This window comes from Erinaceus europaeus, chromosome 8, assembly GCF_950295315.1.
Source record: "Erinaceus europaeus chromosome 8, mEriEur2.1, whole genome shotgun sequence".
NCBI lineage: Eukaryota > Metazoa > Chordata > Mammalia > Eulipotyphla > Erinaceidae > Erinaceus > Erinaceus europaeus.
The window spans coordinates 82960356-82975813 of record NC_080169.1 but is presented as its reverse complement, the minus strand read 5'-3'; the positions used below and the strand labels follow the sequence as shown (position 1 = coordinate 82975813).

General features: G+C 35.5%; 1 protein-coding gene across 12 annotated transcripts in view; it reads right to left on the bottom strand.

Annotated features, from left to right (window-relative positions):
• FOXP2 (forkhead box P2) overlaps positions 1 to 15458 on the bottom strand; it is a 629028-nt gene that overhangs the window by 542997 nt on the left and 70573 nt on the right. Inside the window, exon 2 of one of the 12 annotated variants that reach the window (XM_060196450.1) lies at positions 5961 to 6109. The exons of the other annotated variants lie outside the window; for them this stretch is intronic. The gene's annotated coding sequence lies outside the window, so the exon portion shown is untranslated. The remainder of the gene's footprint in view (positions 1 to 5960; positions 6110 to 15458) is intronic. 12 annotated transcript variants of the gene reach the window in all.

Sequence of the window (15458 nt, the reverse complement as noted above, 5' to 3'; positions counted from 1 at the left end):
TGTATTGCTTGCTGGGAATTTTAAAGGAAACTTAATTACTCAGTATCCTTCTTTAAGAATTTATAAACATTCTGGGAAGGTTCCATACATACTGGAACACAAAGATATAATAACTTTAAAAATATTTCCATGTAGTGACAGAATATGTATTTCCTAGATCATAGGACTACATCCTTTCAGAAGATTATCTACATTGGAACTTCTTAACAAATAGATTAAGCGACTATGTGTTACATATTTTGTAAAATTAATAAATATATATGTGTTATATATAGAGAAGTATACATTTGGACATATAAAAATAAAAACAGTAAATATGCATATACATGTACAGAAATATATATGCACAAATATGCATATATTATAACTATATCTATATAAATGGAGTAAAAAGCAAAAAATTGGAGCAGCTTGAAACATTCCTACTCATGACCACAGAATGTGAGCTCAGATCTACAGGGATGTAGAGGTCACATAAGCTCCTAAGCTGAATATGGGCCACAGATCACATCAAATCTCTGGGGTATACAATAAACAATATTTATACCCCTTTCCCATATTTGGGAGCTACTCTCTTCCCTTATCCAGCTTTCTGGTCCTTCTGCCAGCCATGACATCATCTCCCCAGACAATTACTTGGATCCACCTGCATATCAGATGTCAGGCTCAGGAAAAAAAAAAAAGTATGGTCATGGGCTCTTTGGAATATAACTAAAATAGAACTACTAACTATCTACAAAATGGAGACCCCACCCCCCCTAACTCTTCATCTGCACTATTCCAGTCTTTAGGTTCATGATTAGTCAACAATTACTTTGGCTTTATATTTTAACTCTTTTTTCAGCCACCAGGTTCCAGGTGCTAACATGATACCAACCAGGTTTCCCTGGACAGATGACCCCACCAATGTGTCCTGGAACTCCACTTCTCTAGAACCCTGCCCCACTAGGGAAAGATAGAAACAGGCTGGGAGTATGGATCCACCTGCCAATGCCCATGTTCAACAGGAAAGCAATTACAGAAGCTAGACCTTCCACCTTCTGCACCCCATAATGACCCTGGGTCCATATTCCCAGAGGGTTAAAGAATAGGAAAGCTATCAGGGGAGGGGTTGGGATACGGAGTTCTGATGGTGGGAACTGTGTGGAGTTGCACCCCTCTTATCCTATGTTTTTTGTCAGTGTTTCCTTTTTATAAATATTAAAAAAAAAAAGTAAAGAACAGACCACTTCCATGTGGCAAATATTTATGTTACAACATTAATCTTCATGTAATGAAATTATTACATATAGTTAGAGAAATATTTCTCCCTTGGATAATTTTCTGCTTTCCCATATGTGCAACCCAGATTCAAGCCCAGTTATCAACATACTGAAGGACACTTCAGTGCTGTGGACTCTCTCTTGCTCAATTATTCTCATTCTCTCTCTCTCTCTCTCTCTCTCTCTCTCTGCTCTTTTATTTATATCTTAAAAAGAAAGTATGAGCCAATCAACTTCAGATCAAATAAAAATGAAACTAGTAAATGGTTGAGCCTTTGTTTCTTCCTCCTCCACTACTTTCTCTCCCCTTTCCTTTGCCCCCTCCCCACACCCTCCTTTTTTTAAAGGTATTTTTTCTTGTCATGCAGGGTTTTTTTTTTTTTAATTATCTTTATTTATTAGATAGAGACAGCCAGAAATTGAAGGGGAAAAGGGTAATAGAAAGGGTGAGTCACAGAGAGACACCTGCAGCACTGCTTCACCACCTGTGAAGCTTTCCCCCTGCAAGTGGGGACTGGGGGCTCAAACCTGGGTCGTTGCACATTGTAACATGCACTCAGTCAGCTGAGCCACCACTTGGCCCCTGCTCCCCCTCCTTTTTGCCATCACTAAGGTATTACTACCCCAGGTCAACTTTTTCTAATGTTCTTTATTTGTTTGTTTGTTTATTTAATACAGAGAGGAATTGAGAAAGGAAGGAGAGACAGTAAGTGACAAAGAGACACAACTTCTGTATTGCTTCACCACTTGTGAAGCTTCCCACTGGTAGGTTGCCACCAGGAGCTTAAACCTCAGGCCTTAAACACTACAATAGGTGCATCCAAACAGTGCATCACCACCTGGCCCCATAGGTCAACTTTTTCAGAAAAAAAGACACCAAAGCATTGAGGCTCCCTTAAATATAATGGGTGCCAAGTTTGAACCTTGATCATCTTCATGTCAAATTAAGCACACTGTCCAAGGGAACAGTGTTGCTGACACCAGCCCATGTTTCTTAAATGTGAAAATGTATTATTTCCTCTATCATATGCTTAAAATGGGTTTTACACAAAGTGGAAGTGTTGCTTTGTGTCTACTTAACAGAAAATATTCATTCTGGCACTTTGAAGAAACATAACCGATTTTTAAAACAAAGTCTGTTTTATTCCCAAAATCTCAATATGGCAAAAGGAAAATTGCTACAAAGATAATTCTAAGTTGAATATGTTCAAAATGTAATTCCATCATAATGTGGGTTTCGGCCAAGACAAATCAAAATCATAGATATTTTACAAATGCCAAGTTTTGAGGAAACAAAAAAAATGTAATAGCAACAGATGCATTTCCCCTAGACATTTGTGTTGAGCCTAGCTCTATCCATACACTGAAAAAAGGAAGATTGTATGTTTCATTTTTATGAATAATAAATTCCTGGTTTCTGCTAATGTCACCCAGTTAAATAAGACTGTATCCTTTCTCTATAAGTTTAAACAATAGAATATACTAATGAATAAAAAGAGCAAAAAGACAAAATGGTGCAGAAAGAAGAAAGGAAAGAAAAATTAAAAGGTAACCAGGAACGAATTTATATCTGGTATTTAAAAAACTGAAATCACGGGAGTCGGGTGGTGGCGCAGTGGGTTAAGCGCACGTGGCGCAAAGCACAGGGACCTGCGTAAGGATCCCGGTTGGAGCCTCCGGCTCCCCACCTGCAGGGGAGTCGCTTCACGGGCGGTGAAGCAGGTCTGCAGGTGTCTATCTTTCTCTCCCCTCTCTCTCTAGAGTCTTCCCCTCCTCTCTCCATTTCTCTCTGTCCTATCCAACAACAAAGCAACGTCAACAATGGCAATAATGACCGCAACGAGGCTGCAACAACTAGGGCAACAAAAAGGGGAAAAAATGGCCTCCAGGAGCGGTGGATTCATGGTGCAGGCACCGAGCCCAGCAATAACCCTGGAGGAAAAAAAAAAAAAAGGAAAAAAAAAACTAAAATCACGGGCGCCAGGAGATAATTCACCAAGGATAACACAACTTACCATATGCAAAGACCCTGATTCAAGCCCCTGACAAAGCATAGGAGCATGACGCAACAGGGGAGCTTCATAGGCAGCGAAGTGGGACCTCTTCTCCCTTTCTTCCTCTGTGTGATTCTCCCTCTCTGTAACTATCTCGAATTCAAAGAGTGAATGCGGTCTATAGGAAATGATGGAATTGCAAGGTATGGACTTCCACAAAATTCCAACAATAACAACAACAAAAAAGTTAAAACAAAAAACAAAATACAGTTGAAGGCCAACAGAGAGAACCTGTGGAGCTAGAGAGATGCCTGACCAGGTTAGACACATGCCAGTAATGTGTCTAACTTAACAGTAATGTGTGTGTGTGTGTGTGTGTGTGTGTGTGTGTGTGTGTGTGTGTGTGTGTGTCTATGTTGCATGTGAGTGTGTACACACCCCTGTGGACCACAGTACAACTCAGCTCTGACTTATGGTGGTACAGGGGACTGAACCTGGGAAATCAGAGCCTCAGGCATAAAGTATTTTTGCTTACCACATTCAAACTAGGGTATCCCAGGGGAAATGTCAAGGCGATGGATGAAGTTCCATACTGTGGTGCCTCCCCCTCTCTCCACCTCTCCCATCCATCCCAGGAATGGAAAAAGCAGGCAGGAAGTGGTGAAATAACACATACTGAGGCCACAGTCCCTCAATCAATCACTGATAAGAATGTCTGTGAAAGGACAGGTGGTGAAACACCTTGTTGAACACAGGTTACCATGTGCAAGGATCCGGACGGGCTCAAGCCCCTGGGTCCTCACCTGCAAGGAGAAAGCTTTGCAAGTGGTGGAGCAGTGTCTCTTTTTCTCCCTCTATCTCTATCTCTCCTTAATTTATTGATTTCTGGCTGTTTTTATTCAATAAATAAACTTTTTTTTAAAACAAAAGAACATCTGTGGTCTTATTCTGCAAGATATTATTGTCAAAATCATCAAATTAAAGCTTCACTGAAGGGATAAGTGTTTCTGAGAATGATGGTCAACTGCAAAAATGTATGAAAAAATATAAGAAAAACTGTAACCAATTAATAAATGTAATAGTTTATTATAATTTTTATTTTAAAATTCAAATTTGAATATTTGCCTTAAAATATAGACTCGCTTATGTTAAATAGATAATAATAAAGATTTACTATGTGTATGGACATACAGACAACACTTCTCTACAGAAATGATATATGTAAATCCCCAAAATAAAATACAATGGATATTGCAAAATAGTAACTTATTTTTAAATTTTAAATATTCAATATAGCTAGATGGAACCTGAAATTTTATTTTTCTCAGAATTCTAATTAAAATATACACTGAGTATGCTTTTGAAATTTTTTTTAAGTCATTATAAGTAGGCCAGGTGGTGCTGCACTTGGTTGAGCACACACATTACGGTGCGCAAAGAACAGGTTCAACTCTCTAGTCCACACTTGTTGGGGGAAGCTTAACGAATGGTGAAGCTGGGCTGCAAATGCCTCTCTTCCTCTCTCCCTTTCTATCTGCCTCTTCCCTCTGTTTCTATCCAAATTAAATAAAAGTATATTACAACATTACAGTAGGAATGTAGAAATGTATCTAAAATAAAGCTTGCTTTTTAGAGATTTGAGATTTATAGGAAAATGTATCATATGATAGAGAGTCTCCATATATATTATTCTTCTCACTCCCAATGGATACACAATTAATACTAATACTCATATCTTGTATTAGCATGGCACATTTCCTATAACTTATGAATCTATAATTAATATTACTAATTGAAGTCCAGAGTATACATTAAAATTCAGTGTTATGACCAGGTAAATGCAAATCAAGACAAAATGAGATTTGACTTCACATCTATAAGGATATAAAGAACATCTATATGGACAGTAATAACAAGTGTGGACCAGAATGTAGTTCACTCAGTAGACCACTACCATGTGGGACAACACTGGGAGAGCTCCACAGATGGTGTAGCAGTGCTCTGGTGTCTCTCCTCTCTTTCCACTCTGTCTCTGTCTATAGACAAACAAACAATAAAAGATGGTAATGATGTAGAGCTTTGGGTCCTTAAACTTAAGAGTTTTTTACATAATGATTATGCTGTCTCCCCATGTAGAAGTTACTTTCTTTTCATCAAAATACTCTCAAAATTCTTATCAGTTTTTTTAAATATTTATTTATTCCCTTTTGTTGCCCTTATTTTATTGTTGTTGTTATTGATATCATTGTTGTTGGATAGGACAGACAGAAATGGAGAAAGGAGGGGAAGACAGAGAGGGGAGAGAAAGACAGACACCTGCAGACCAGCTTCACCACTTGTGAAGTGACTCCCCTGCAGGTGGGAAGCTGGGGGCTCAAACCATGATCCTTATGCAGGTCGTTGTGCTTTGTGCCACATGTGCTTAATCTGCTGCGCTACCGCCCGACTCCCTCTTATCAGGTTTTTTTTTTTATAAAATTAAAAAGGACCCATTTTTGTATTTAAATATTAGTATCATAAAACATCATTTTATGTTATTAGTTTAAAAAAATGTGAGCACAAATAGAAACTCTAAACTTACCATTCAAATCATTTGTATGTTTTGTAGAAAAAAAAATCCAAACAGCATTATCATCACCTATATTTCTATTTATACCCTATTGTCAGAAAAACTGGAGTAGAAAAGATATAAAGTACAGATGACTCACATTTGGAGGGTTAAATTTTAATGCTCTCCCACAAGATTGAGGAGTTTTATCCTTTGTGCTTATAACACTCCTTTCTCCAGGGTATTCTTCTACTTCCAGAATAGGTCAGGACAAAGCTTCAACTGACTTCTATTATTTGTTTGATCTAGGGGAAAATTATACTCTTAATCAATTATTATAAGATGCATCAAACTTTTTTCTTACTGGGCAAGGGAAAGAGGGTTTCTCATTCTTTCTGACCTGAGAACAGAAAAAATAGGAATTGCCATTGTTGGATATTATAATAAATAAATCAAGTACTTTAAATTAACACCACTAAAAGAAACCCACATCTATCTTCTTTTCATTTTTATGCCTAAGCACCATAGCAAGGGAATGTTGTTAAAATTTTCGAAGGCTCTTGCTGGGCGGGTAGCTTCACGGCGGGTAACAGAGACGCGGAGACAACGGCTGGGCAGGGAAGCTGTATTTCTTTATTCAGGAACCACGATTCATAAACTAAGACAAACTAATCACCAAACAGAACTCTGCTGTCTCTTTGCGGTGGCGCAAGCACTCTTTCTTTTACTCTGGAACTCAGGAACTCTTGGACTCAGGAACTCTCGGACTCAGGAACCCTCTGAAACTCTGACACACTGGAACTCTCTCTTACTCTGTAACCCTGAAACTCTCGAACTCAGGAACTCTCCAACTCTGGCACTCTCGAACTCAAGAACCCTCTCCCGGGGTTCCTTTGGGGCGGGGCCAAGCGGGCCGCGAAATTAGCAGGCCTGATCCAATTCTCTTGGCGGGGGGAGGGCTAGAACAAACCAATGTAAAGCATACGACAATTCCCCCTTTATTATAAGATGCATCAAACTTTTTTCTTACTGGGCAAGGGAAAGAGGGTTTCTCATTCTTTCTGACCTGAGAACAGAAAAAATAGGAATTGCCATTGTTGGATATTATAATAAATAAATCAAGTACTTTAAATTAACACCACTAAAAGAAACCCACATCTATCTTCTTTTCATTTTTATGCCTAAGCACCATAGCAAGGGAAAATTAATATTCAAAATCCAAATGACTACAAAAGCCTACTCAAATGTATTTTTAAAAGACTTTAACATAATTTTGCAAATCCATGAGTTTGAATGGGCTGGCAGAGACGATTAGGTATCAAATATTTTTATTCATTCATTTTAATGTCTTAAGGCTAAAGAATTACAGAATGATCAGAAAATTGTAAAGGAAAATCCATTTAAAAATTTTAATGGAATAATAAAAAAGATGATTTCAAGTCCAAGAGACAGACCAGAAACAGATATAAGAGTTTCTGTAAAGAAGGACAAGACATACAGAATAAGAATTTCCAAGATGGTACAAAGGCTACAGAAGTTCTATTCAAATAAGATATGTTGGTCAAATTAAGAGTATAAAATGTAGAAACGTTCCAAAAATAATTTCATACTAATTTTCTAACAAGTGTACAAAGTATAAAAATGTGATCTATCTTGCCTTTAAAAAAACAGAGAGGTGTATACCTCTTGGTGACATGAATATATTTATTTGATGAAGACAGACGCAGACATAGAGAGTAAGAGGCCATAGCACCAAAGCTCCCTATAATAATGTGGGGGTCTGGCTCAAACCTGGGTCATACACATGTCAAAGCAGCACACTATCCAAGAAAGCTATTTCACTTGTGGCCCTCAACGTTCATAATGTTAAGACAATTCTATTCTACAAAAATTGCATCAAATTGTAGTTTTCTAGTAATGGATATTTCCTGCCTCATACTGAGTTAAATACTGAGATAAATGTTTTTAGCCTGGGCCACACCCTGCATCAAATATATTTGCCACACATTAAGTTCATTCATGTATGTACAGAATTAGAATACAAGAGGAGTAACAAAAAAGAACTGAATAAAATATAAAGATTTTTGAGAAATGTCTTTATAAGCATGTTAAAGATAGTTAATCTTATGCCCTAGGCATAAGATTATTATATGTGTGAATATCATTTTAAAAATACAGTGGAGAGAATGTAAACAAAGTCATTAATAACAGAATAAAATGCAAAACTCATTAATATATAGGAAAAGAAACTTTTCTTTAAACTATTGATCTGATCATGCATAGGATTTCATGGGATTTTCAACCATTATGAGTGATGTGTATTTATCTGCATTGTAAACCTCAAAATTATTTCTATGCAAAAAAGTAAAAAAATAAAATCAAAAGGATGCATGATTGATAGCAATAGAGAATAGTTTTTGTTGTCCTAGACAGATATGCCATTTACAGCAATGCCTATGAGAATTAATACCATACATATCTAACAAATGTGCCAGAGAAATATGCTAGACCCTTCACAGAGTATACCTTGAATGTGGGCAAAACCATAGATATGAAAATGCACCCAATTATGATAAATAACTGATACATCCTTTAGTGCATGTATATATACATAAAGTAATTTAGGGAGCCAGGCAATTGTGCACCTGGTTAAGTACACTTTAATCTGTGCACTTTCAACAAACATTATCTGGGGTTACTCAAGCAGTTGTTTAAAAATTCACTGACAAAGTTATTGTCGGATCTCGGTGGCTGCAGAAATTCACTGCTCCCAGTGTTTCATTGTTTGTTTGTTTGTTGTTGTTGTTGTTTTATAGAGCATGAGAGAAAAGAAGCAGAGGAGAGGTACTTGTAGCCATCCCCTATTGCTTCTAAGGCTTCCCTCTTTTCAAGTGGGGACTAAAGACTAGGACTTTGTTACCTCAGGCGTGGTAACATGTGTGTTCTGCAAAGTGAGTCACCACCAATCCAAAGTATATTTAATTTTAATTCCATTAGCAGTATACAATCTGTCTCCCCTAAAAAATCTAGATAGATATCTTTTTTCAAAGTTGTCTAGAGCAGGACTTTTTACAGTAAGTCTCACCTGGGTATGTGTAACAAGGGAGAAATTGAAATTACACTTAAACAATGAAGGACTTCTAGATTTTAGAATAGCTCTAGAAATAAGCTTATTAGAGAATCATGTTTTAAGACAGTTCAAACATCCAGATATAATGCTTTGTCATATGAAATCAGTTCCTAATTATGTGAAACCCTTCCTCTCTCCATAATTCCCAGAACCCACAGAACAAGATATTAAACCCTTGGTTTACCCATTTACTTCAGAATATAAAGTCATGTAAATTCTCCACACAAGTACTATTAAATAATTTCTCTTTTCCTATTAACCTTTCTGACATTAAAGTATTTGTTGGTCCTGTTTTAGAAGAACCCAGGAGGGTGGATGAAATATCTACTTTGCCAAACAATACTAAAGTTAAAAAATGGGAGTAATTTTGTATGAATCATCTTATTATTTATTTTATTTTATTTTATTTATTTTTACTACAGCATGCTCACTTCTGGCTTTTGGTGGTGTGTGGGACTGAACATAGGAAGCCTCAGGCATGAGAGTGTCTTCACATAACCATTATGCTCCATTATGCTATCTTCCACACTCAGTTTGAATTACCTTAAGCAAGGTAATACACCTAAACTCTGAGAGTAAGCATGGTGCTTGATATAAAGTAAGTTGTCATAGTTAAGGTTAGATTTGGGGATATAAAACACCTCAGGTCCCATATAGTCATAAAGCTACAAGCCTAGTATGTCTAATTTTATCTCATATATTTAATTTACATTAAACAGCATTTATAATCAAAATTAATATTTTGTATATGTTATCCACAGAGTAAGCATAATTTTTTTGTACATGTTGTTTACAGAGTATGCCTACTACAACACTCCAAATTTCACATTAAATATATTTCACTATGTGTTATACAAATTTCTAACTTCAGAATTAATAATTTCTCATTCTCAAAGTGTACAACCATGTATCAACATCCCTAAATTCATATATAAAGGAGGTCTAGTCATTCTGTGTGTAATGTCTAAGTACTTAACTATATATTAGCTTACTTATTAAGTGGGGGGAAAAAATCTCAGAGCAAACAAGCAGAAGTGGGGGAGGGACCACCTTATCTATATTGCCCTGACAATTGAATTTGAACAACAGTATTTTCTAAATGTACCCTATTCAAGGCTGGATATGTAATTACTTTCAGTTCATAGTCTAGACATTAATGCTTTCATAGTATTTAAGACTCCTTGTAACATGCTTGCAGCTTTAAGTAAGCAAGGCTAAATCTTGACCAGATAAATTAGCAAAGAATGCAATAAAAGCTGCAATGAAAGAACTTTATCCTACAAACCTTCAAGTTGCTGCTAAATGAGATTTCTTTGAAATGCAGATCAGTTGAACTAGATTAGTGAATTTTAGCTCCTGTCAACATCATAACAAAATACAAATACAATTGTTCACTGGTCTTATCTCCATGCTTCCATCTGCTGCCTTGTTATTTACTTTCCTTGATTTACTATGCAGATCTAAATAAGGCACATCAAGGAAGGCTTACAACACAATGGCTTCTTAAGCTTTACATCAAGGTATTTGAAACTGAAGCCAGGAAAGGGCTGCCATCAAAGACATATCTCTAATGAACTTCCATATCAGAGAAGGTTTGGTATTTAATACTGCTGTGAAAAGAAAGAGCTACAAATCAGAATGGCCCATGAAAGAAAATGCCTACAAATCTTGATGAGATTAGCAGCTCTGAGAATTAATATCCCAATAAAAATGATGTCTGGTACCTTGAAGAGTTAACTTCCAACCTTTGCAAATATAATGCACTGTGTCAAGAGCAAGGGAATCATTTGACAAGGTTAAAAGGTTAGGGGAGAATTTTTTAGTCCCTGCTGCAAAATAGGAGATGACATTTTAACATCTATTTACTGTAAATCCCTGCTAGGATAAATATACATCAACATAATCAATACACAGCACACTTGTAACATCGTTTTTATATCAGATGCAGATTCCACTATATATTTTCAGAAAAGATCATTAGAAACAACTTCACAGTAAAATAGTGTAATCAAAAAATGACAGCATTTATATTGTTTATTATATTAATTCTAGTATTTCCTTTTCTCCCCATCAGCAGTCTATAGCAACATAAAGTAAACTCTACAGCCATTCTGCAAAGCCTGAGATGCCATTTTTATTATATGTCAGTACCCTTTTTAAGATACATATATAGTAAATATAAAAGAATTTCCATTAACCTAATATTACCCGGATTATTTCCCTGCTTTTTTCCCTAATGTCCCACAACTGAACAAGACAATAATTCTCAAACATAACAAAAGTTTCTAGCAAACTCTACTTGCATTACTCTTTGACAATTTCTATCCCACAGCAGTAAGGTCTATAAACAGATGATATTTTTCTTTCCTAAAGAAAGCATTTCAATCATTTATGTTGTTCTATAGCAAGGGAAGATCCCACAAGCATGTTCTGTTCCGTGGATCAATCAGCTCTAAACCAAAGTAGACATGTTGTTGGCCCCTGAGCCTGGAAATCCTGCTGCAGGCTCACCAAATGATGAAAACTGAGGTATGCGATGTATGGGGGCCCCAAATGGTGTTTGGCAGCTTCTGGGCATGTCAAACTTCACAACTATCCTACAGTCAATGACAGCAAACACCTTCCCAGTTCTTGCCTCCAAACATAAACTTCCCTCTCCACCCTCCCTCTGAATTTACTGGCAATCTTCCAGAAACAAAGCCCCAAACAAAAGCAACCTCCCATGACTACACAGCAGAAAGCACAGTTGTCTTTTGCTGTATTTCATTTCATGTAGGCTATGCTCCACACTTATTTACAACCACAAGAGACTGTTGCCTCCTCTTGTTAAAAAAAAAAAAATGACAAACAACAGATATGCATATGCAAAAGCAGGTGTTGTAACAGGTTTGACTACTCTTGACCTAAAGCATGTAAAAGAGGTTTAGCTGCAACAGCTGTCTCAAAGGTATTTGATGCTCTGGTGGGCAGTGAAAACTCTACCATCTGTAGAAATATGTATTAAAAATGATCATCTGAACTGAAAAACTAATTGGGAGACTGTCCCTCATCTTTATCCATATGTGCACATCCATACTGCTAAGTTCTTAACAAGATATATAAAAAGGAATGTCGACATACAAAAACAATGTGTTCAATACATCATTTCAAAACAATTCTTCCATGGTGACATACTTTAAGATATCAAATACTAAATTTTCTTATGGTATTATTTTATAAACCAAAGTTACACAGGATTAATAATTCTAATTGTTGGTGTAATAGTCAAATTGGAAGATCTACATTGCCTCAATTGTTTTCTTTAACTACTTTTACATTAGAGCTTTATGTTTAGATCTTAAAAATAGTAAAATCATGTGCATGAGCTTCTTAACTCTTTCATTCTTAGCATAAATGGTGACAGCTACATTTTTCTACTGAGATCATTACTTTTCACCTTGCACACTGAAATAAAGAACCCAAATTAAGTGAGTACCACTCGAATGAACATAATGACTTGATTTTGAATTATATCTGTAGAAGGTAGCATCATATACCTCGAACTCCCCATTAGATGCTCTTTCCACAGTCTAATTTGCTTGTCTAAAGATATTACAATCACAAACCTATCATTTCTACATAAACAGGAATATAGAATACTGAAACTATTCTTCACTAATAATCTAAAAAATACAAGGTTTATACAATTCAAACAATCTCTGAATTACAAATGAAAGAATCTGGTATTATATGAATGAAAAAAATGCCACCTACATGGGTACGCAAGCTTAAATTAATTATTAAGACCAAAACCTGGTCTTTTTGAAAAGACAGAAGAGGTATGAAGTGCAAAGTTTTCAGCTGACTTTAAAAATTGGATTTTATTAAGCAGAAGTTTCATAAATTATGAAAATTAATTCTAAAAGTTCAGGGAAACATTTTGAATATTTCTGAAATTTTGTTTTAGTTCTGGTGGTGCAAAGCACAAGGACCAGTGTAAGAATCCTGGCTCAAGGGGGGGTTCCCACCTGCAGGGGAGTCGCTTCACAGGTGGTAAAGTAGGTCTGCAGGTGTCTGTCTTTCTCTTCCCTCTCTGTCTTCCCCTTCTCTCTTCATTTATCTCTGTCTTATCCAAAAACAATGACAACAATAATAACTACAACAATAAAACAACAAGGGCAACAAAAAGGAATAAATAAATAAATATTTAAGTTTTTTAAAAAAATTTTTGTTTTAGCTCCTAGGATAGTTAACAGTTTCTTACAAAATTATTTTTTTGTTTGTTGGTTTGTTTGTTTGACTGTGATTTTTGCTTTTTTCATAATGAGATGATAGTGAGTCATGGGAAGGAAGCAAAATCTATTATCTGCAATCAATAGATTTATTTTTCCCTTTTTGTTTATCCCTTTTTGTGTCTTTTTATTTAAACATGTAAAGACCAAATTATAATTTACAGGGAAAAAAATAAGTGGCTGCTTCTAATAACTGAGGTAAGACATCAACATGATCCTTTTAAAGTCTTTCCAATTTTTAAAAACATAAACTTATTTATTCAATAGGTTGTAATTGCGTTCCTTGAGTCATAGTAATCCATGTGAATAATACATAGACAATATTTTAAATGTGTACGATGTACTTGATGGAATGTCACAGTTTCAGGCTATCACTGAAAAAACAATCTGATCAAAAACATTCTGCTTGTATAGAAAAAGCCCAGCTAGAACCATAGTAGTTCAGCCAAGGAGAGAAAAATAAGTATCTAGGAAAGCTTCAATAGTGTAAAACAAGCCACCAGAGATAAAAAAAAAAAAAAAAAAAAAAAAAAAAAAAAAAAAAAAAAAAAAAAAAACTGCAATCTTACAAAGTTTTGAAAGTTGTTCTTGTTGAAGTAGATATCATATCAAGAATGCATACCTATTTTAGCAGCAATAATGCATACTCAAAATTAGCACTTATGTTCAAAATTTATATATCTATATATTAATACCAATGACAGAAAAAGAAAATTATAGCACTATAGGTGCTGTACTCATGTAACCAAAATTTTGTACTACTCTTCCAATTTTTTGTCAAAACTGAAGTAACCTCTCTAACATTAGGAAAACAGTGAATGATAATAAAATAACTACCAAGGCGTATAGTTTGGGTGGTGTGACAGGTCCTTCTTGGGAGAAGTCACATTCTTACATTGACTTTGATTCTATCAAATCAGAATTATACAAATACCTTCATATTTATGAGGACACCAGATTATTGACTGGACAGAAGCTGCATATGGAATCTGCAAATATGACTCCCTTTTCTTTATTACCATAGTAAAAAGTATGCCCCAATGATGATGCTTCCCTACCATATTCCATTTATGCCCAGTGTTAGCACAGTCATGCTAACATGTACCTTCATGAATATGCATAATTTTCCCCGGGACAACTCCTTAGTAGATATAAATTGTTAACATTATCCAGACTCTACTTGGTATAAAACCAGACTTCCACTTTCACTTTATGAAATTTGCTCTACAGGCTGTGCTGGTTAGATATATACTTCACTAAATTTTGTTGCTTTCTAATTAATAAAGATCTTTTACATTTATCTATTCATTGTGTATGCATATCTGTGTGTTTTACAGGCAGAGATAAGACCTAAACCATACAGAATGGAGTCCTGGGCTTAGTTTCTTTCTTTATTTCTTTTGACATAGAAAGAATAAGGGAGAAGTGAAAGAAGGAAACAGAGGACAGACACTGTAGCACCACTTTACCATCCATAAAAAATCCCCTTGGTACTATCCATGGCTTTCCTACATTGTGTCTGGGCTGGAACCTAGAACTTCCAAAATAAATCAAGCACTCTATTAGGTGCACATTGGAATAAAAGAAAAGCCATCTTTCCTACTCACTAACATGCTTTGTTGGGAGCTAAAAATAAATTTCTCTCCATATACTTAAAACTAAGGACTCAGCCAACTCTGAATAATATGCATTGCCTACATTTAAAAATTAAATTAAAATCAAAACAGGCTAAATTGACAGTTTACAATTTAACACTGAAGAATGGGAACATAATATAGATAGTTAACCATTTTTCAGCTTAAAGTTATTTTAAGTTGGTACCTATAAGAAAATCTTATTTCACACTAAATGAAACCAGGAAATTCCTCCAGCTTTTGACTTTAAATTTGTTGATGCTGATGACATTTGTGGAATATACACCTAGTGTTCTAAAAACAGAGTTCCTTGAGTTCTGTTCCATCATGGTATGTTTACCACAACTTTGGTACTTAAAAAAAATTAAGAAGAAATATTGTTTCACCGGAAGTAATGTTACTAAAATTCTGATGCTTTTTTTTTTTTTTTTTTGTCTTTTCTAGGACTTTATGGCTGCAGGTAGACTTTTTTCTGATGGAAAGAGACAGAGATAAGGAAAGACACTATAGCACTGGAGCTTCCCACAGTGCCTTAGTACTTCATGTGGTATACTGGAATGCAACAAAAGAAAAAGAGCTCACCAAACTTAGCAACAAAAAAGCAAATGGCTTAATTCTA